Source organism: Euleptes europaea, chromosome 1, assembly GCF_029931775.1.
Source record: "Euleptes europaea isolate rEulEur1 chromosome 1, rEulEur1.hap1, whole genome shotgun sequence".
Classification (NCBI taxonomy): domain Eukaryota; kingdom Metazoa; phylum Chordata; class Lepidosauria; order Squamata; family Sphaerodactylidae; genus Euleptes; species Euleptes europaea.
The window spans coordinates 13,294,941-13,316,168 of NC_079312.1; the positions used below are offsets into that span (position 1 = coordinate 13,294,941).

At 43.1% G+C, this 21,228-nt stretch overlaps 1 protein-coding gene and 1 pseudogene across 1 annotated transcript in view; one reads left to right on the forward strand and one right to left on the reverse strand.

Moving 5' to 3' along the window:
* LOC130490550 (zinc finger protein 208-like) overlaps positions 1–21,228 on the forward strand; it is a 157,849-nt gene that overhangs the window by 71,134 nt on the left and 65,487 nt on the right. The gene's annotated exons all lie outside the window — the stretch shown is intronic.
* Positions 9,903–21,228, reverse strand: part of LOC130491440 (zinc finger protein 135-like) — a 42,859-nt pseudogene continuing 31,533 nt past the window's right edge.

Consider the following 21,228-nt stretch of genomic DNA (forward strand, 5'->3'; position numbering starts at 1 on the left):
ATTTATCTTAAGTGGACTAAGCCCTTCAGACGCTCGGAGGCCCTTTTTGTGTCAATTTCTCCACCCAACAAGGGATCCAAGATGTCTAATCCAAGCATTAGCAAGTGCCTCAAACAATGCATTCAACTCTGCTACAAACATTCTGGCATGTCCTCTCCGCAGGGGATTACAGCGCACTCGGTGCGTAGCGCAGCGACTTCAGCGGCCTTTGATGCGCAAGCATCAGTGGAAGAAATCTGCAGAGCGGCCACTTGGTCAAGCCCCTCCACATTCGTCAGGCACTACAAAATCAACACCTATGCCTCTGTGGATGCGGCCTTTGGGAGAAAAGTCCTGCAGCAAGTAGCGAAGGATCCTTAATCCCACCCAGATAACACAGCTTTTGAAAATCCCGCTGATCAGATGTCCTCTGATCCTCAGAGAAGAGAACGGAGCCTTGGCTTACCTGTGAGGGCTCCTTCTTTCTCTGAGGGAAGAGGACATCTTGCCCACCCAGGGTGAAGAATATTAATAAAAGGATCACGATGCGCTAACTTCAAAAGTACAGTAACCATCCACTCTGTCCTGAGTGTTATTACCCAATGTTCTAACAATCACTGTTTTTTCACGTTACGTTACCTGTTGTTACGTATTTACAGCCAATTATTCTTGCATGTTTTTCTGCATTACGTGTTATGTTATTGTATTACGTGTTATGTGCTTCCTGTCTCTTTTCACTGCTATGGAAATCCTCGAATTGACAGTTCAGGGCGTTTTCCAGCAGAGGGCAGGCAGCAAAAGGTTTAATATCCTGCCTCTCCCTGAGCATAGGAAAAGGAAACAGCCGCTGATCAGATGTCCTCTTCCCTCAGAGAAAGAAGGAGCCCTCACAGGTAAGCCAAGGCTCCGTTCTGCCACAGGCTGACCTGGCAGCTGAACAGTTCTGTAAAGTCTTTTGGTTAAAGACAGCATTGACCCAGCCAAGTCTCTCAGGTACACAGCTTGTAGAACTCTCCAAGCGTCCCTAGCAGAAACTTTTCCAGCTACATACCCAAGATGTGAGTTATCAACTGTTAAAACCATAGCAGCTAACACCATGATGTCAGCCTTCTCCTTAGGAGTCTTTGGTCGGCTTTCAATCACTGTCCACAGCTCCTCTCTTTTAAGATAATGTTCCATGGGGACCGACCAAACCGCACAACTGGAGGAGTTTAGCTTCTCTATCAGTATCATTACTCCTGGCTGAGCCATCTCTAGGCAGCGTCTGCTGTTGTTTCCAAGCTTTGCTGAAACTCGAAACCTTCAGCTCCACAGCTCCTTCTGGCACACAACAGCACACTCACTTCTCTCACTGAGCTCTGTTACTCACGAGTAGACCTGGGCCCATAACCCTGACATCAGCAGATTTTTCCCAGGTTTGTCTATACTCATGAGATAGCAGAAGCTCACACACAATTAGGTGCAAACCAGTGAGTATTTATTTATAGTACAAAAATCCAACAGAGTAACTAGCCTTGTGAACATCGATTCTACAGAGTTAAACTTATACACACTACTTATATACATATATTCATCCAATCACAATACAAACTCAATTAACTGTCAGACTAGATCACTAAGATCTGAACATATCCTGAGCAGAAACATTCTCTACATGACAGTGACATGATAGCCATGTTTGCCATGTTAATGAGGGAACTAGCTTGTTCTCTGTTGTTTCAGAGACTAGGACATGCAGTAATGGATTTAAACTAAGAGAAAAGCGATTCCACCTAAACATTAGAAAGAGTTTTCTGACAGTGAGGGCAGTTCAATGGTGGAATGTGCTGCCTCGGGGTGGGGGAAGTCCCTGTCTTTGGAGGTCTTTAAGCAGAGGTTGAATGGCCATCTATCGGGAGTGCTTTGATTGTGGGATCCTGCATGGCCGAGGGTTGGACTGGATGGCCCTTGTGGTCTCTTCCAGCCTTGTGTGATTTTGTGATTTGTGATTCTGGTCACAGACACCCCGGGAAGTTCAAGTACTACAATCAGCTACCACACCAAAAGAAACTAGAAATCCGACAGTAACCATTATACTTTCACCACCACAAGAAGAAATGCCAAAATCCAAGAAGAATAAACAAAACCCATCAGAAGAAGAGGGTCTGTTGATGGAAGATCTTTAAAACCTTATGCTACAACTCAATGAACAGAGTGTAAAAAAAAAACAGGAGGAAACACAAGTGCCTTCAAGACAGCAACAAAAAGCTACAAGAGACTTTAACAAGGATTGGAAAAAAAAACTGATGACAATGCCAAAGAAATAAAAGCATTTCAGCAAAGACAACAGAAATCTGAAGAAAAATTAGAACAGCAAACAAAAATTCTGAATTCACAAGAGGAAATGCATCAGGAAACAAAAGAGCATTTTGATCTTCAGGAGATCATTAATAGAGAACATAACCTCAAATTTAGGAATTTGCCTGAAAGTTTTTGCTTGAAAGAACTGGAAAAATGCTTTAAAGAATTTCTCCAAACTGAATTTTTTTCAGAGATAACTGCATACTCAAGGAAATATCAAACTCCAAGAGACATTCTGTTTAAATTTGCACATCAGAAAACAAGAGACGAAATTTTACATGCACAGAGAGAATAGAGACTAACTTATAACAATAAAGAAGTGTTGGTCTTCTCTGACCTGCCCCCCAGTGTGATACAAGAAGGAAACAATTTGATGAGTTACGTGCCATCCTCCACAAGAACAATGTAAGATTCTGTTGGATTGCCCCATATGCTCTTTACATATCGCTACCTAAGGGCAGGAAAATTGTAAGGAATAAAGAACAAGCTGGTCAGCTCATAGAGAACTGTTGTATAATTATTCTCCACAATGAGAAAGAAATAGTGAAGAGCAGAACACTCCGGCACAACCAGAACATCACTTGTTACCAGTCAACAAGAAAGAGCATTAATTGACATTCCAGCATTAGAAGGATCCACACCTGACAACAATGAAGAAGCAAGAAATAGTTAAGCATGTATTCTAGACTTTAAGAAAGCTGATTTCAATAAATTTAGGGAACTACTGGGTGTGATTCCATGGGTGACGATATTGAATGAGAAGGGAGTACATGAAGGATGGGAAATTCTCAAAAGGGAGATATTGAAGGTGCAATTTCAATCAATTCCCACGAGGAGAAAAAAAGGTAGAGGTTTGAAGACACCAGGGTGGATGTCTAAAGAACTTTTGGTTGAGATAGGATTTAAGAAGGGCATGTACAAGAAATGGAAAAAGGGAGAAATCAACCAAGAGGAATTCAAACAAGTAGCCACACATGTAGGGAGAAAGTCAGGAAGGCTAAAGCACAGAATGAGCTCTGGCTAGCCAGGAAGGTTAAAAACAACAAAAAAGGGTTTTTTGGTTATGTCCATAACAAAAGGAAGATCAGGATAATGATCGGGTCATTGCGTGGAGAGGATGGTGAGTTATTAACAGGGGAAGCAGAAAAGGCAGAATTACTTAACTCCTTTTTTGTATCAGTCTGCTCCCAAAAGGGGAATAGTGCTCAACGTGGGAATAATGGAGCAGAGCAGGGGAATTACAGCATAGTATAGGCACTGAGATAGTATGGAAATACCTGGCTTCTCTTAATGAATTCAAGTCTCCGGAGCCGGATGAACTGCATCCAAGAGTGTTAAAAGAACTGGCTGAAGTGATTTCAGAACCACTGGCAATAATCTTTGAGAATTCATGGAGAACAGGAGAAGTTCCAGCAGACTGGAGGAGGGCTAATGTGGTCTCCATCTTTAAAAGGGGGGGGAAAGAAATCCCAAACAATTATCGCCCAGTCAGCCTGACATCAATACCAGGTAAAATACTAGAGCAGATAATTAAACAGACGGTCTGTAAGCACTTAGAAAGAAATGCCGTGATCACTGACAGTCAACATGGGTTTCTCAAAAACCGGTCATGCCAAACTAATCTCATATCTTTTTTTGAAAGAGTGACAAGTATGGTAAATGAAGGGAATGCTGTGGATGTAGTGTACCTTGATTTCAGTAAAGCCTTTGATAAAGTCCCCCATGATCTTGGAACAAAGCTAGTAAAATGTGGGCTGGACACTGCTACTGTTAGGTGGATTGGTAATTGGTTGACCAACTGAACCCAGAGGGTGCTCATTAATGGCACAACTTTATCCTGGAGAGGAGTGACCACTGGGGTACCACAGGGGTCTGTCCTGGGACCGGTACTATTTAATAGTTAGATAGTTTATTTGTGGCCCATGGCCAGATAAAACAAGATACATGGACTAAAATGGTCTTACCGACAAAGGTTTACAGTCCAAGTCTTAAGTCACTTAAAAAAATAAAATAAATAACATCCAAGTTACATCTGCCATTTGGACTAAGAGACTACTCCGTGGCAACGAATTTTTATTGCAGCCGTACAAAATTTTGCTACGTGAGAGGTGATTAAGGGATTATCTCCTTGTAGGTGCTTTTCTATCTTTTCTCTTTCCCTGTCGGGTCCCATTCTCAGTATGAAGGGCTCAATAAACTTAGAACGGGGTATAGTGTAAAAGTTATGTTCAGTGGTTTCTAAATCCCCGGATTTGCAGGGGCATAGTCTCTCTGCCCTGGGAATCTTCTTGAATTTCTCCTCTAACATAGCAGAGGGTAAGGCTGCACACCTAACCAAGGTAAAAGCCCTCCTATATTTGTTTATGTCTAAGTAACGGAGATAGGCAGCCGGTGCAAGGATAAATTTGGAGTGGGGGGGAGCCATAAATAGGGGCACTCTTGCTAGATCTACTTGTCGCTCAATATCTGTAACCCTTTCGTTTATTGTTGACTTAGCTTGATCCCACCCTAACTGAAGTAGTGCTAGGGGGGTAAAACCCAGGTTATTTAGTTTGTCTTCAATGGCTATTATCCACTTTGTACTAAAGGTATCACAAAGAATCAGTGGAAGAAGACCCTTGAGGTTGAAATTAATTTTCAGCCAGAGATAAAGCGAGGACAAGACAACCCTTGCCTCCACCTTCATCATGCCAGTTTCTAAACGGATCGTAGCATCTGAAACACATCTTGGCAATTGCAGGGCAGCTCTAAGAAACTTGGATTCCACTCGTTCCATGGGAATAAGACATGAGGGTAGAGAGCCAAGTTGTGTTCCATATAACATTTGTGCTAGAGTTTTCGCCAGAAAAAGTTTAAGGGTGGCTGGAATATAGTGTGCCCCTTTTGTCCGGAAAAAAATTATTATTGAACGGGCTGATCTTTCCCCTAAATTGGCAACATAGGTATTATGGGCCAGCTTGAAGCCAGATGCCTGGATTGTCATTCCAAGATATTTGAATTGGGTTACCTGTTCCAACCCATGGCCATTTGTGCTCCACCTCCTATAATTAAGGCAATTACCAAAAGCCATTACTTTTGTTGTACTATTTAATATTTTTATAAATGATTTGATGACGGAATAGAGAGCATGCAAATCAAATTTGCAGATGACACCAAATTAGGAGGGGTAGTTAATACCCGAGGATAGGGTCAGAGTTCAGAATGACCTTGATAAACTGGAGAGCTGGGCCATAAGTAATAAAATGGATTTCAATAGGGAGAAGTGTAAGGTATATAATTTTAATAGCGCAAGGAGCTGATGGCAGGAAATTTACTATTGCCAATGTTTATGCCCCAAATCAAGCAAAAGAAAAAAATATATAGACTTTTTTAAAGATCTACTTGACTTCCATCAAGGGGAGATGGTTGTTGTTGGGGATATGAATGGAGTAATGGATACAAAACTTGACAAATTGGTCAAACTGAAGTGTGGTAAACTACCAAAAGTTGTATTTGAATTTTTACAGGATTGGAGACTAACAGATGTATGGAGATTTAAACATCCCAAGGTTAAAAACTTTACCTTCTTTTCGAGCAGACACAATTCTTATTCTAGGATCGACCTAGCTTGGATTTCTAATTCTCTGCTAAGTAACATTGATGAAGTTTCTATTCTCCCAGCAACCTTCACTGGCCATAATCCTCTATTGATAAAACTACTAGGAGAAAGGAAAGGATTAAGAAGATGGCGTATGAATAATTTATTTCTTCAGAAAGATACAACAAAGCAATGTCAACAGGAAATCAAAGATTTTTTTGAACTCAATACAATGCCCGGTTTTGCGGCTAAGACAATTTGGGATGCAAATAAGACTTTCATGAAAGGAAGATTAATAGCTCCAATGCCCAAAGCCAAAAAAGATAAGAATCATTGACTTGATATTTTTTATGATCAGTTGCAAAAATTAGAAGACCACCAAAAATCCAGAGACAAACGAGATCTACTAAAGATCTCTACTTTAAAACGCCAAATTGATGAGACTGAAACAGAGGAAATGCAAGAGAAACAAAGATTTGTCAAACAAACACTTTGAACAAGCTAACAAGCCTGGAAAAGTATTGGCAAATATACTGAAAAGTGAAACAGAGAAAAGAAGGATACTTGCAGTCCTTAAAGATAACCAAATTTCCAATAAAGAAGCAGACATTCAAGAGACATTTCAATCCTTTTATTCCGCACCTTATCAAAACAGAGACACAGCACAAATAAATATAGACTCTTATATTGAAGTGGCTAATCTTAAATTCTCAGAAGAAGACAGGTTAATTCTCAATCAAAAGATCACCATGCATGAGATCACGGAAGCATTCAAGAAGCTAAAAACGGTTACAGCTCTGGGACCTGATGGACTTACAGCAAGCTACTACAAAATGCTGGAACATATATTGGCCTCACATCTTCAATCAGTTTTCAATGACATACTTCAGAAGGGTGAAATTCCTGGATCATGGGAAGACGCACACATCTCGCTAATACCCAAGGATGAAAAAGAAACCCATCTCCCTCAAGCGTATAGACCAATACTGTTGCTGAATGTTGACTATAAAATTTTTGCAACTATTCTGACAGAAAGATTGAAGAGATGTCTTTCTAAAATTATACACACAGATCAATCTGGTTTTATGCCCAAAAGACAGATGAAAGATAACATTAGAGTGGTACTTGCTGCAATTAACCGTATTAGGACTACCAAAACCAAAAAAGCACTGCTCTTTCTGGATGCCAAAAAGGCATTTGATAATGTTTCCTGGAATTTTCTACACAAGACTCTGCAGCAAATACAATGTGGCATGCAATTTCTATTGAGAGCTATTTACTCAGAACAAAGTGCGAGATTGTTGAACAATGGTCTATTAATGGACAGTTTTAAAACTGAAAAAGGAATGAGACAAGGCTGTCCCCTTTCTCTGCTACTGTTTAACATAGCCATGGAAGTATTGGCTAACAAGATAAGACAAAATTCTAATATCGAAGGACTGAAATATGAAGATCAACAATATAAGGTTAGAAGCTATGCAGATGATGTGGTCTTAATCTGTCAGAATACAAACACATCTCTACAAGAGATTAAAAAGCAGATAGATCAATTCAGCTACTATTCAGGATATAAACTGAACAATAAGAAAACAAATATGATCCTGTATAATGTACCTCAAGAAGAGAAACTTACAATTCAAAAGATATTACAGTGCACCATAGCTAAAACGTGTGTTAAATACCTGGGATTAAAAATACCAACAGGGAATGATTCATTCTTTGATTTAAATTACAAAGCTACATGGATAAAGTTTGAAAAAGATTTGGAAAGGTGGAATAGACTCCAGATTTCTTGGCTGGGCAGAATTGCAACCATTAAGATAAATGTTCTCCCCAAACTGAACTTTTTGTTTATGACCTTACCAATCAGTATTAAAACAATAACTCATAAGCAATAGCAACAAACGATTAACAAGTTTGTCTGGAAAGAAAAAAATCAAAAAAAGGAGAGGTTTGGCGTTACTGAACTTAACATGGCTTCCATCATTTACTATGGGAAAAAGATTCCAAGAAGGACTTCAAAACACGATTTGAAGAGAACATTATGATCCAGCTTATTAAAATGTGGAATCCTATGAAAGGACTACTAAGCCCTTCCCCCCGGGCCCCAATGACACTGACAGAAGCCTATTTGGATTTTGCGGGAAGGACAAAGAACGACTTCATAGTTTATAATGACTTAGAAGAGACAGACAAATAAAAACATTGCAGGAACTACATCAAGAAAACTTTAAGATTTCCTCGTTTGCCTACCACCAACTAATCCATGGATTAAAAACAGACTATTTGAAAACAGTCAGAGAAAGTTAACCGACTTCGAACAACTGATTACTAAATCAAAAGGCCATCTGTTGTCAAAGATATATTAACTGCTTTTGCTTCAGGAAACGGCAGATGAACAAGTGAAGACATGTATGATTAAGTGGATGCAGAATTTTGGTGAAATGATCCCAATGCAAAACTGGGAACAAATGTGGTCAAAGGACATTAAGTTTACATCATCAAAGGAAATAAAAGAAAACGGATATACGATATTTTATAAGTGGTACCTCGCACCAAAAGATCTGCAAAAGATGTACAAATCTAATCAAGCAAAACTGCTGGAAATGTTCGGACAAGGAAGGAACCTTTTTTCATCAGTGGTGGACATGTAAGAAAGCTCAACAATATTGGAAAGGAATACATCAAAAAATTCAAGGTATGCTGCATGTCAAATTCGAACTAAATGCTAAAAATATGTTGCTTGGGATGATACCAGCACAAATTAAATCCATCCATAAAGAACTATATCAATATGCAACTGCTGCGGCCAGAATTGTTTGCAAAACATTGGAAAGCAAAAATCATACCATAAAGAATGGACTGGATCATAAAATTCAAGAATATGCAACAATGGCGAGACTAACTCACCTTTTAAAAAACCAATTTATGGAAGATTACAAACAGAAGTGAGCTGTGGTTCACAAACCAGAACCCTACCAGAAAATATTTTTGTTAGTCTTTAAGGTGCTACTGGACTCTTGCCCTTTTCTACTACTGCAGACAGACTAACACGGCTACCCACTGTGAATTACAAACAGAAGTGGCAGACGATGTTTGACAGATATTAATGAATGGATCTATGTAAATAATGGAGCAGTAAATAGGGGTTGAGGATATATCAGTAACAAAGAATATGTATATGTAAAAGTATTTAGTCTTATTATTAGAAGGTGAAATGATAGAGGACTGAATAACACAGATATGTAAAGAGAGCATATGTCTGTTTATGATTAATATAAATCACAGTGGGTAGCCGTGTTAGTCTGTCTGCAGTAGTAGAAAAGGGCAAGAGTCCAGTAGCACCTTAAAGACTAACAAAAATATTTTTGTTAGTCTTTAAGGTGCTACTGGACTCTTGCCCTTTTCTACTATGATTAATATAAAGTGAAGATTAAAATTACACAATAGAACATTAAATTAAGATTAAATATGGAGCAAGAGCTAAATTATGACCATGTCTGTGCCTGGAGATATCAAATGATAAAATGACATGTTAAATTCCCTTCCCTGTTCCCCCTATTCTCTTTTTTCTGTACCCTTTTTATCATGAAAAATAAAAAAATTAAAGGAAAAAGAAAATGCCCTCAAATTCAGCAGGAAGAATCGGAAATGACACCTAATATTTGAAGATGGGAAGGTTTTCACAGCACTGGGTGTGCCCGAGCCTATTGGTAGTTAAGGCTGCTCAATTAATTGTAAATGGTCTTTGATGAAATACTTTTGAAGTAGAGATATGGGTGCACACAGGCCATGGAGCTGGGGCAGAGGGCTATATAAAAGCCCTAGTGACATCCTGCCTCCATGATGGAAATTTGCTCTGGACATGGCAGGCAGATATGCTCACTCACACCTGTCCCAAAGATCTGCCCATTGTACTTTAGGCTTCCAAGAGGGTGCAGTTTAAAAAAGTGAGAGAAGATGGGTGATCAACATGGGGTGTCTCCACTGAAGAGGGGACAGGGCCTTACACTAAGCATTCAAAGGTTTCTCCCCGGTGTGGATTCTTTGATGCCGTTGTGACTGAATCTCTTTCAACACTCTGAATATTCAAAAGGTTTTTCTTCTGGTCTTTGATACAATTGAAAATTGCGCTCCAACTGAATTCTCTTTCAACACTGAGCATTCAAGTTTTCTCTCCTGTGTGGGTTCTTTGATGCTGTTGAAGATGGCCACTCTGACCGAATCTCTTTCCACACTCTGAGCATTCAAAAGGTTTCTCTCCTGTGTGGGTTGTTTGATGTTGTTGAAGAGTGCGTGTCTGACTGAATCTCTTTCCGCACTCCAAGCATTCATAAGGTTTCTCTCCTGTGTGGATTCTTTGATGGGTTTGAAGACTGCTACTGTGACTGAATCTCTTGCCACACTCTGAGCATTCAAAAGGTTTTTCCCCTGTGTGGGTTATTTGATGCCGTTGAAGATTGCGTCTCAGACTGAATCTCTTTCCACAGTCCGAGCATTCAAAAGGTTTCTCTCCTGTATGGATTCTTTGATGCTGTTGAAGATTGCCACTGTAACTGAATCTCTTTCCACACTCTGAGCATTCAAAAGGTTTCTCCCCTGTATGTTTTTGGTGATGCAGGTGAAGACTGCCACTGTGACGGAATCTCTCTCCACACTCTAAGCATTTAAAAGGTTTCTCCCCTGTGTGGATTCTTTGATGGGATTGAAGATTGCCACTGTGACTGAATCTCTTTCCACACTCTGGGCATTCAAAAGGTTTCTCCCCTGTGTGGGTTATTTGATGCCGTTGAAGACAGCGTCTCAGACTGAATCTCTTTCCACAGTCCGAGCATTCAAAAGGTTTCTCTCCTGTGTGGATTCTTTGATGCTGTTGAAGATTGCCACTTCGACTGAATCTCTTTCCACACTCTGAGCATTCAAAAGGTTTTTCCCCCGTGTGGATTCTTTGATGCCGTTGAAGATGGCTACTGTGACTGAATCTCTTTCCACACTCTGAGCATTCAAAACGTTTCTCTCCTGTGTGGGTTGTTTGATGTTGTTGAAGATAGCGTGTCTGACTGAATCTCTTCCCACACTCTGAGCATTCAAAAGGTTTCTCTCTTGTGTGGATTATTTGATGCCGTTGAAGATGGCTGCTCTGACTGAATATCTTTCCACACTCTGAGCATTCAAAAGGTTTCTCTCCTGTGTGGGTTGTTTGATGTCGTTGAAGACCGCATGTCTGACTGAATCTCTTTCCGCACTCCAAACATTCAGAAGGTTTCTCTCCTGTGTGGATTCTTTGATGAGTTTGAAGACTGCCACTGCGACTGAATCTCTTGCCACACTCCAAGCATTCATGTTTCTCCCCTGTGTGGGTTCTTTGATGCTGTTGAAGATTGCCACTCTGACTGAATGTCTTTCCACACTTTGGGCGCTGAAAATGTTTCTCCCCTGTGTGTACTTTCCGGTGCACATGGAGCTGTGATCTGTATCTGAAGTACTTTCCACACCGAAAACATTTCTGTGCCCCCATTATACTATGCTTCGGGAAAAGTGCATTACCTTTTCTTCCAGGACAGAACATGCTTCCACTCTCTGTGCAGACAAATGACTTTTCTCCTGAATGAATTCTTTGGCATTGAAAATGGTCTGATTTCTGTGAGAAGCTGTTCCCACAGTCAGAGTGGCTGTAAGGTTTCTCTTCTTTATGTGTTCTTTGATGCCTAAGAAGTTCTGCTCTACAAAGAAAGCTCTTGTGACACTCCAAGCATTGATGGGTCTTCTTTCCACTGGGCATTTGCAAATGGATACCATATTGGCCCTGATCTGAGAAATTCATTCCACACTCCAAGGACTTATATGTTTCTTCTACCATGTGGCTTAGTTCACAGTAATCCTGCCCTTGGCCATGAACGGGTTTAACCCTCTTCTTGACTATGTAATTTCTTTTCTGCCTCTTAGGACCACCATGATTCTTGAAGTTTCCTTTCAAATTTTCATTCTTCACTTTATTTGGCAATAGGTGATGAATGTCATCATCACCCTTATTCCACTGATCATCCCCTGCTAAAATCAAAAGAGAGATCCCGTTAGCACCCACACAAAGAGGTCTGATCATCCATACGCAAAGCATTTCAGCAGCTTTTTCCTGCTCTACATTGAAAGGTACATTAATAGACACTTTAAAGGGACATGAAGGCCTGCTAGTAGTTATGAGGTACACCCTTTTTTTAAAACTCAGCTGTCAGTTTTTGAAGGCTGCTCGTGTGCCAGACAGGCTCATAGGGCAGCATGGAGCCCTGTGTGTGTTCATGATAAGCAGGGGCCTATCATCCCTTGTTTGTTTGTGGGCCACAGTTCATATCGTGGCCTGCGGGGGTTTTAAGAGCATATGTTTTGAGAGCTCTGTTGTAAGACAACTTACTTTTTTAAAAAAAATGCCAACGAAGCAGAGGTGTCACGGCTACGTAGGTGTAGGTGAAGCAGGGTTTTGGGGGCAAGTGTGTGCCGGCCTGTCTGTACAGGGGAGGAAGGAGGGAGGCCAGTTTCCAGCCCCTGGGCTTTTAGAGTGGTTCTGAGCCCTGTTTTTAGGGCATGCCACCTCCAGCCCTGGAGTTTCCAGCCAAGTGGTTTATTATTAGTCAGCCAGCAGGGTTTTTAAGACACAGTGTGGTACGGGTTTGGAGGGCGTATGCTTATGCAAGCATGTTTTATGCGGCTGGAACCACCTCTCGCTCTTTTGAGAGCCAGAGAGTGTGTTTGTGCACATTCATAGTTCCTGCAAGGAACAGTTGACAATCCCCAAACACCATTCTTTTTCTACACACAAAGCCCCTTTTGCTAGGGGGCTGAAACCCTCTCCCCACCCCACATCGGAAAAAAGAGCTGTTTTAAGCCAGGAGGGTAAAAAGCTTTCAGAGCTCCTGAGAGAGAACTCCAGAGAGAGAGAGTTTTTTTTAAAAAAGGGTTGGAGACCGTGTGTAGATTTATAGCACAGGGCAAAGTTAAGTCTTTTTTCAGTTATCCAGCAAAGTTTTTTTTAGAGATCTACCTCAGAGCTACCAAGGCATGCAAAAAGACACAGAGAAATAGGTCTCCCCCTCCACCCGCACTTTCGTGGTTCCAGAACTTCTTGGCAAGAATGCAAACAACCTGCTCCTCCTTATCTCCTCAATACACACACACCTCAGACTTCCATCCCGGCCACAGCAGTGAAGTTAAATTAGCAAGAGACAGACAGAGAGACAGAGACAGAGACAGAGAGAGGTTGACAGAGACAGAGAAAGAGAGAGGGGGGGAACGGGGGAGCCGAGGGGGGGGGAAGTCTCTAACAGGCTGCCCCTCCTTGCAAAAAAGCTGGATAGGCAGACAGAGTTATAAAAATGCGGGGTGGGGTAGCTACACACGTTATTTTATTTTAACAGACTGGAGCTGATTCCTCCTCCTTCAAAGACCCAGGCAAAGAGGCAGTGTGCCACACCTCCTTGCTGGCTGTAACAACGGATGGGAGGTTTTTTTTAGATAACCACTTGATGCCCATGCATTCACTCTAGCGGAGCCGTAGGGTACGTACAGAAGCCCCAGCAGTTCTTTTCATAATTGCTGACTCACACCTCTACAGAGCAACGGGTGATTGACAGGCCCTAGCAGCCTGCCTTTTCTCATAGCAATGCTAAATCAAAACTACAGCACCCAAATAATTAATCAAATGCAATGTATTACTAACAAATAACAAGAGTAGAAAAATTACCTCACTATCTAAAACATGCAACAATACAAAGACAAAATGCAAATTACAGCAGATGTTGAACAACAGCACAAAACAAATCCAACAATTATATACAATATATACAATGGAAAATGAACGTGGTCTCATAATTCGCTTATGAAAGGACACAAAGGAAAAAGGTTTCCTTGTAACTCGGTTTGAAGTAGCAAACATAAGCTTAGCTATGGGCAACGAAGCCCTCCATTAGTTTCTCCTGCAGTCCTCGTTTACGGCCATTTCCTTAAAAGGGCAATGTAGGTAGAATAGTGGGGACCACAGTCCGAATGAGATTCTATTACACATGGAGTAGTTCAAAATCTCTAAACAATGGAACGCAGATCCCAGGTAGTCTTTGCATTTCTCCATAAAGAAAGCCTTGCGTCTTTCTGGGTAATTCTCATTTACCTTAAAGGGTTTAAGAACTGTGGCAGCATATGGTCAACCGTGGAAGTGTTGCATTGTTCCACACAGGAAGGGGAATGTGTGTGAGAGAGAAGAATGCAGTTAACTTCTCCCCCCTCAAAGATTTCACAAAAAAACAAGACTTCAAACAACACAGAGCGCCACAGATGTTTACCTTTTCATTATTATTTTATTTTTAACCCTTTATCCTTTTCCACACATACTATAGACCAGTGATGGCGAACCTTTTAGAGACCAAGTGCCCAAACTGTGTCCTGGGTCGAGTGTCCTGGGTCGGGCCTCAAGCCCCACCCAGGACTTGCTCCAGGATGCACACCCGAAGTTCTCCCCCCCCCCTTACCGGCAGCTCTGGAGAGGCGGCGAGGCGCCGGCGCCGGACAGTGGAGACGTTGGGCCCCGGCGCGGCGGCATTGGGCACCTGCTGTCGTGGGCAGGGGAGGAGGGGGCGGCGAGGGCGAGCGCGCCAACACTTGCGACCCCGCCAGCCTGCGGGCGACCTTAGGGGGCGGGGAGAGAGAAGGCAGAGGCCACGCAGCCACGCCCAAGCCGGAGGACTCGAGGATGGCTCCGGCTACCCCACAAGCTTAACGCAGGAGTCGGGGACGAGCGCGAACGGGGGGAGAGGGGGAGGACGGCGGGAGATGGCAGGCCTTTCTCCGGCGGACGCACGGCTGTTGAGGGGCCGCCTGGCCCTCCACGAGCGCCCGGAGGAGGAGGCGGGCGAAAACGGCTGGGGGAGAGGCGCCTGAGGAGGAGGACGATGGCGGCGGCAGCCTGGACTGCTGGGAGCCGCCTGAGGGGGACAAGGAGGAGGAAGGCGGTGAGGAGGAGCTGCTTCTGGAGCCTAGAGGAGGAGGCCCCACCTCGTTGCTTCTGGCCTCCCCGCCGCCTATCAGCTGTTGCGGGGCAAGAGGGGGGGAAGAGGAAGAAGCCAGCCGCGTGCGTGCGAGGCAGGAAGCTGACGCGCCGACGCACGAACGGTGGGGGGGAGCTCAGCTGAGAGAGGGAGGGGCACAGACGACCCGGGAGGCCTTCTGGAGCTCACCCGTGCGTGCCGGCAAAGAGGGCTACGCGTGCCGGAAGTGGCACGCGTGCCATAGGTTCGCCAACACGGCTATAGACCGATCTAGACTCTAAAGCAGAGGAACATAGGGTCCTTCTCCTTGTGTACTGAAGCTTTCTTTAAAATCAAGAATTATAGGAACGTTCTATTCACTTCCACCACTTACACAGATACAGATTAAACTGTACATCTTTTAGAGGTTGTGTCACCATGACTGCTTAAATACAAGTGTGCAGAATTTATACAGTCAGGGAGTTGTGCAAACCATAGTCTGAGTTTGGGCACAATCACGACCTTGAAAAGCTGTCTGCTTTCCTGTCCCTCCTCCCTTCCCTAGAAGGTCCGAGCACTGTGCCTCTTTCCCCCATAAATCTTTGCATAAACAAGCAGAAGTGCTGCGAAGAATGCAAGACTTTCTGCTCGGACTTGCTATGAGAAAAGGCAGGCTGCTGGGGCCTGTCAATCACCCGTTGCTCTGTAGAGGTGTGAGTCAGCAATTATGAAAAGAACTGCTGGGGCTTCCATACGCACCGTCCGGCTCCGCTAGAGTGAATGCATGGGCATCACGTGGTTATCTAAAAAAACCTCCCGTCTGTTGTTACAGCCAGCAAGGAGGCGTGGCACACTGCCTCTTTGCCTGGGTTTTTGATGGAGGAGGAATCAGCTCTGATCTGTTAAAAAAAAAATAACGCGTGTAGCTACCCCACCCGTGTTTTTATACAGTAACTCTGTCTGCTATCTCTCCAGCTTTTTTGCAAGGAGGGGCAGCCCTGTTAGAGACTTCCCCCCCCCTCGGCTCCCCCGTTCCTCTCTCTCTCTCTCTCTCTCTTGCTAATTTAACTTCACTGCTGTGGCCGGGATGGAAGTCTGAGGTGTGTGTGTGTGTGTGTGTGTGTGTGTATTGAGGAGCAGGTTGTTTGCATTCTTGCTAAGAAGGTCTGGAACCACGAAAGTGCGGGTGGAGGGGGAGACCTATTTCTCTGTGTCTTTTTGCATGCCTTGGTAGCTCTGAGGTAGATCTCTAAAAAAAACTTTGCTGGATAACTGAAAAAAGACTTAACTTTGCCCTGTGCTATAAATCTACACACGGTCTCCAACCCTTTTTTTAAAAAACTCTCTCTCTCTCTGGAGTTCTCTCTCAGGAGCTCTGAAAGCTTTTTACCCTCCTGGCTTAAAACAGCTCTTTTTTCCGATGTGGGGTGGGGAGAGGGTTTCAGCCCCCTAGCAAAAGGGGCTTTGTGTGTAGAAAAAGAATGGTGTTTTGGGATTCTCAACCGTTCCTTGCAGGAACTATGAATGTGCACAAACACACTCTCTGGCTCTCAAAAGAGCAAGGGGTGGTTCCAGCCGCATAAAACATGTTTGCATAAGCATACGCCCTCCAAACCCGTACCACACTGTGTCTTAAAAACCCTGCTGGCTGACTAATAATAAACCACTTGGCTGGAAACTCCAGGGCTGGAGGTGGCATGCCTTAAAAACAGGGCTCAGAACCACTCTAAAAGCCCAGGGGCTGGAAACTGGCCTCCCTCCTTCCTCCCCTGTATAGACAGGCCGGCACACACTTGCCCCCAAAACCCTGCTTCACCTACACCTACGTAGCCGTGACACCTTTGCCTTGTTAACTTTTTTTTTTTTAAATGCTGCCTTACAACAGAGTTCTCAAAACATATGCTCTTAAAACCCCCGCAAGCCACGATATGAACTGCGGCCCACAAACAAACAAGGGATGACAGGCCCCTGCTTATCATGAACACACACAGGGCTCCACGCTGCCCTGTGAGCCTGTCTGGCACACGAGCAGCCTTCAAAAACTGACAGCTGAGTTTAAATAAAAGGGTATACCTCAAAACTACTCTGCTGCATCAGAAAGGCTTCGTTTGAAATATAACAATTTATACAACCCCTCACCTGAGTGAATTCTTTCATGTGAAGTCAGGGCTGACTTCCGACTGAAGGTCTTTCCGCATTCCTCGCAATCATATAGTTTCTCTCCTGAGGGAATTTGTCTCTTAGAAATAATATTCAGGTTCTTACTGAAGGTCTTTCTAAAGACCACACTTGCATTTTCATTTCCCCTGGAGCAGTTTCTTTTGTTAGCACAGAGGCCTTTGTTCCTCCTTGTTTTGGTTGACCTTTCTTCTTGGACTGAGATTTCATGCAAGCCCCCTCCTTGGGAAGGAATGGCCTTATCCTTCCTCCTGTCTGCATGGCTTCCCTCCTGCTGCTGTGGTCCATCTCCATCCCCAATATTTCCTTTGGAGTCTTTATTCTTGGCTTTTTCCAAAGAAAACCCCTGGAATCCCCCAACCGTCTCCTCTACATGTGCTGCTGGAATAAAGAAAGAGATCCAGTCAGCACCTGCGCAAGAAGCCATCAGGCACCCATCAGGCATTGTTCATTAATCAACCCTTCTTTCTCCCCCATGGCTAAGCCACTGGTCATACCTTATCCCCTGCCAGGCCACCCAGGTTAATAGCTTTTGTATTCTGCCTATCTCTCCCCTCCCAATACTCCTTATGTGTACTTTCCCCCCTTAAAGTGGCAAAGAATCATTCCCCCACTGTTCACATTTGACTTGTCAGGCAATGCTTTTGAGTCTCTGCTATTGATAATTAAATAGAAGAGACAAAGAAGACAAGGGTCATTTATGAATGGGAGTTTTACCTGGGGTTCGTTGCTGGCTGGACCCACACTTCCCTGTAGGGAATCTATGTACAAGCAGTCTCCAAACTAATATCTAATCCCGCCCTTTAAATGCTGCTGTGTAAATGGCTTACTTTGTAGTGCTTACTGTGAGAGAAAATTCCCTCCCCCAAACCCAGCTGCCACTTAAAAAAGTATTTTAAGAACAAAAAATAACAAATGGAGCTACGTGAAAGAAAAGGGACGGGAGAAATCCAACCCTCATTTTTAGAAGCCTTTCTTCTGCTCAGAAAGAACTCCCAGGAAGATGGAAGCATTTGAATCCCTGCCTCTTTACACGCTGCTTTGTAATTGGCTGTGAGAGAAAGCAATCTTGCATGTCCTGAGCTTGCCTTATGCATGGGGATTTCACCCAGACTGAACTCAGGGGAGATGGAAGAATCGGGTTAACAGAGGAATGGGAAGTCCTGGGATTTGTGAGGGCTAACAGCGAGGTAATCGCTAATGGGCGGAAAGCTCATGCATAACCACTCTTAACCACTATACCATGCTGGCTCTCCACGACAGAGAGGGAGGGAGAGAAGGTTCTTATATGAGAAATGAAAAGAAAGCCACGAAAGAGGAAACTTTTTTCTGGAAGAATGGAAACCTGGTCAAGATTAAATCCCACAATCCCAACCAGAGTAAGGGGGACGGATCCTTTCCTGGTTGCCGTCAGAGGGGATGATGGTAATCCCATCTGGGGGACAAGTGTGTGTTAATGGTTGGCAACTGAGAAATTAGAATGGGGCCCTTTCCAGAGTCTTCTTGAAGGCCTCTCAGTCCTGCATTGGCCTCAGGCCAGGACACCTTCTCTGGCTTGGGTGACGGCCATAACACTGGCCTCAGTTTCCCCTGGGCCAGCCAGGCTGCATGGGTCACTCTACCCAGCCATTCGGAAAATTGCTTTTGCTGCCACCCCACCACCTCAAGGATCCCAAAAGGGAGCAAATAACTGGGCAAGTGTCAAAGCAGCATATTGCTATTCAAGATGTTGATTCACAAATCAGACAAGTGGCACAATCCTACTGTCAGCAATTTGCACCTATGAAAGTTCCTTACCCAGAGAGGCCACGCTCCCGTAGTTCTCCAGCATGACTTCCCTGTAGAGAGCTCTTTGGTTTGGATCCAGTAGGGCCCACTCTGCCTCAGTGAAATACACAGCCACCTCCTCAAAGGAAACCGGAGACTGAAAGAAAAAGCAGATTCCTTTGTCAGAGATCATGCAAGGCAGAGGCGACAATCTGGAAGGGGGCACTGGGAGGGTGCAGGATGGAGAGTTCAGCATATGAAAAAGGAGTGGTGTTCAGAGCCTCTTACCAGGGCCCCTTAACAACAACTCCAGGAGAAAAGCCCCCGAGAAAGGAGAGGGGACTGAGACCCCTTACCTGGACTAGAGATACAGCAGCTGTTTCCACATCTCCGCAAAGAGAACGGATCAACACTGTCTCTTCACTCCCTGCGAAGGAGAGAAAAGTGGAAGGGTATTAGCCTTGACTTCCTCTTTGGTTATGTGAATGTGCTTCATGCACCCGTTCCCAGGGCTGTGAAAGCTTGCCCTATGTATCCTTAAAAAATCTGTAACACTTTGTAGTAGGTTCTGGGAGAGGCAGAAGAGAAGCAAAAGGTACCCATCAGCCTTGGGGGGGGGGGGAGCTTTAAATGCTGTTGACCCATTTCAGACTTCTGTGGTACTTGAAACCTGTCCTGTGAACTCTGGAGCTCAAAAACGTGACAGCATCTCTTCTGGAACCAGTGGGATACGGTCATCCCTGGATACAAACTCTATAGAAATGACAGGGAAGGGTGTATTGGAGGGGGTGTTGCTATGTCTATCAAGGAAGGCATAGTGTCTAATACACTAGAAACCATAAAAAGGGCAGACTCATCCACAGAATACTTGAGGGTGACAATTCCAGGCCCAAAGGTAATTTAGTACTAGGGACATCCTAGCGGCCCCCTGACCAAAGGCTCAGGGTGATCTAAAGATGGAGAATAAAATCAGGGAAGCATCCAAAGATGATGAAGTAGTAATAATGGGAGACTTTAACTACCCTCATATTGACTGGATAAATACATGCTCCAGTCAAGCCAAAGAGATCAAATGTCAATAAACCTTTAATGGCATATTCAATGTTACAAAGAGGGGGGAAAAGCAGTATAAATACAACTATCAGCTAAAAACTAAAATAGACATAAAATCATAACACAGAGTTTCCCAAATTTTTCATTCTTAACACATCAACTAAAAAATTGGCCACCGCCACAGTGATCTCTACGGTTGTATCATTCAATAAGATTTGACTTTTTATATTATTAGGAAGAAAATATTTAGAATATATCCAGTATTTAACCATTTCTTCCTAGTGGACGTGTACAATAAGCAATCTAGCAATATGTGCTCGATTGAGTCCTAAGAATTAGAGCCACATTCACATTTCCATTCATGTTTAGGAATATTTTGAAACCTTCCATCTAACAACTTTGATGGAAAGGCATTTACTCGCGCAAGAGAAAAGGCTCTGTGATGGCTAGGACTATCAAGATTGTATAAATAATGGGGAATACATCCCACAACATTCTTGAGATTTAGCATAGCTGATGAACAGACAGGAGGTTGAAAAGGTTTCATTTTTTGAAGTTCAATATCTAAAAGCCTCTGTTTAATTGTCTTAAAAATATAAACTTCTGAGGAGAAAGTTAGTTCCTCCAGGGAGATACCAATGGATCTTATTTTAGTTCGGATTTTATGATCCCAAGAGGTATTATAAATTTCCTTTAATAAAAAAGACAGACGCGAGCCATCATCAGTATTAAAATACAGTTTAAGCCAGAAGCGAATAATTAACGTCCATGCCTTAGTTTCAATTAAATTTAATCCTAATTCAGAACACAATGCATAGTAAGAAACACAGTTTGGGAAACCCATAATTTGTCTAAAAAAGGATGCTTGAATCGCCTCCACTTCACAATTAAAAGCGTTAAACCATATAGGAACCCCATAAAGAACCTGTGGTAAAATTTTAGAATTAAAAACTTTAACAGCGGCAGGGACAAATTGATTTCCTTTGGAGGACAATTTCCCCAAATTAATAGACTTTCTCCTATGAGTAGCCCATTGGAGGTTAAAATTAAACGTAACGCCCAAATATTTATAACACTTAACTTGTTGGATCTTATTCTTACCAACATGCCACCTATAGGGGACCCACTTTTTATTAAAAACCATAACATTGGACTTGGAATAGTTAATTTTGAGTTCATTAAGATTGCAGTAATTCTCAAAGGCCATCAAATATCGTTGAAGGCCTACTTTGGTAAAAGATAAAATTGCCTTATCATCTGCAAATAAAAGGATAGGCACTGCTCTGTCACCTAATCTTGGAAGATGGCCGTCCACAGATTCCA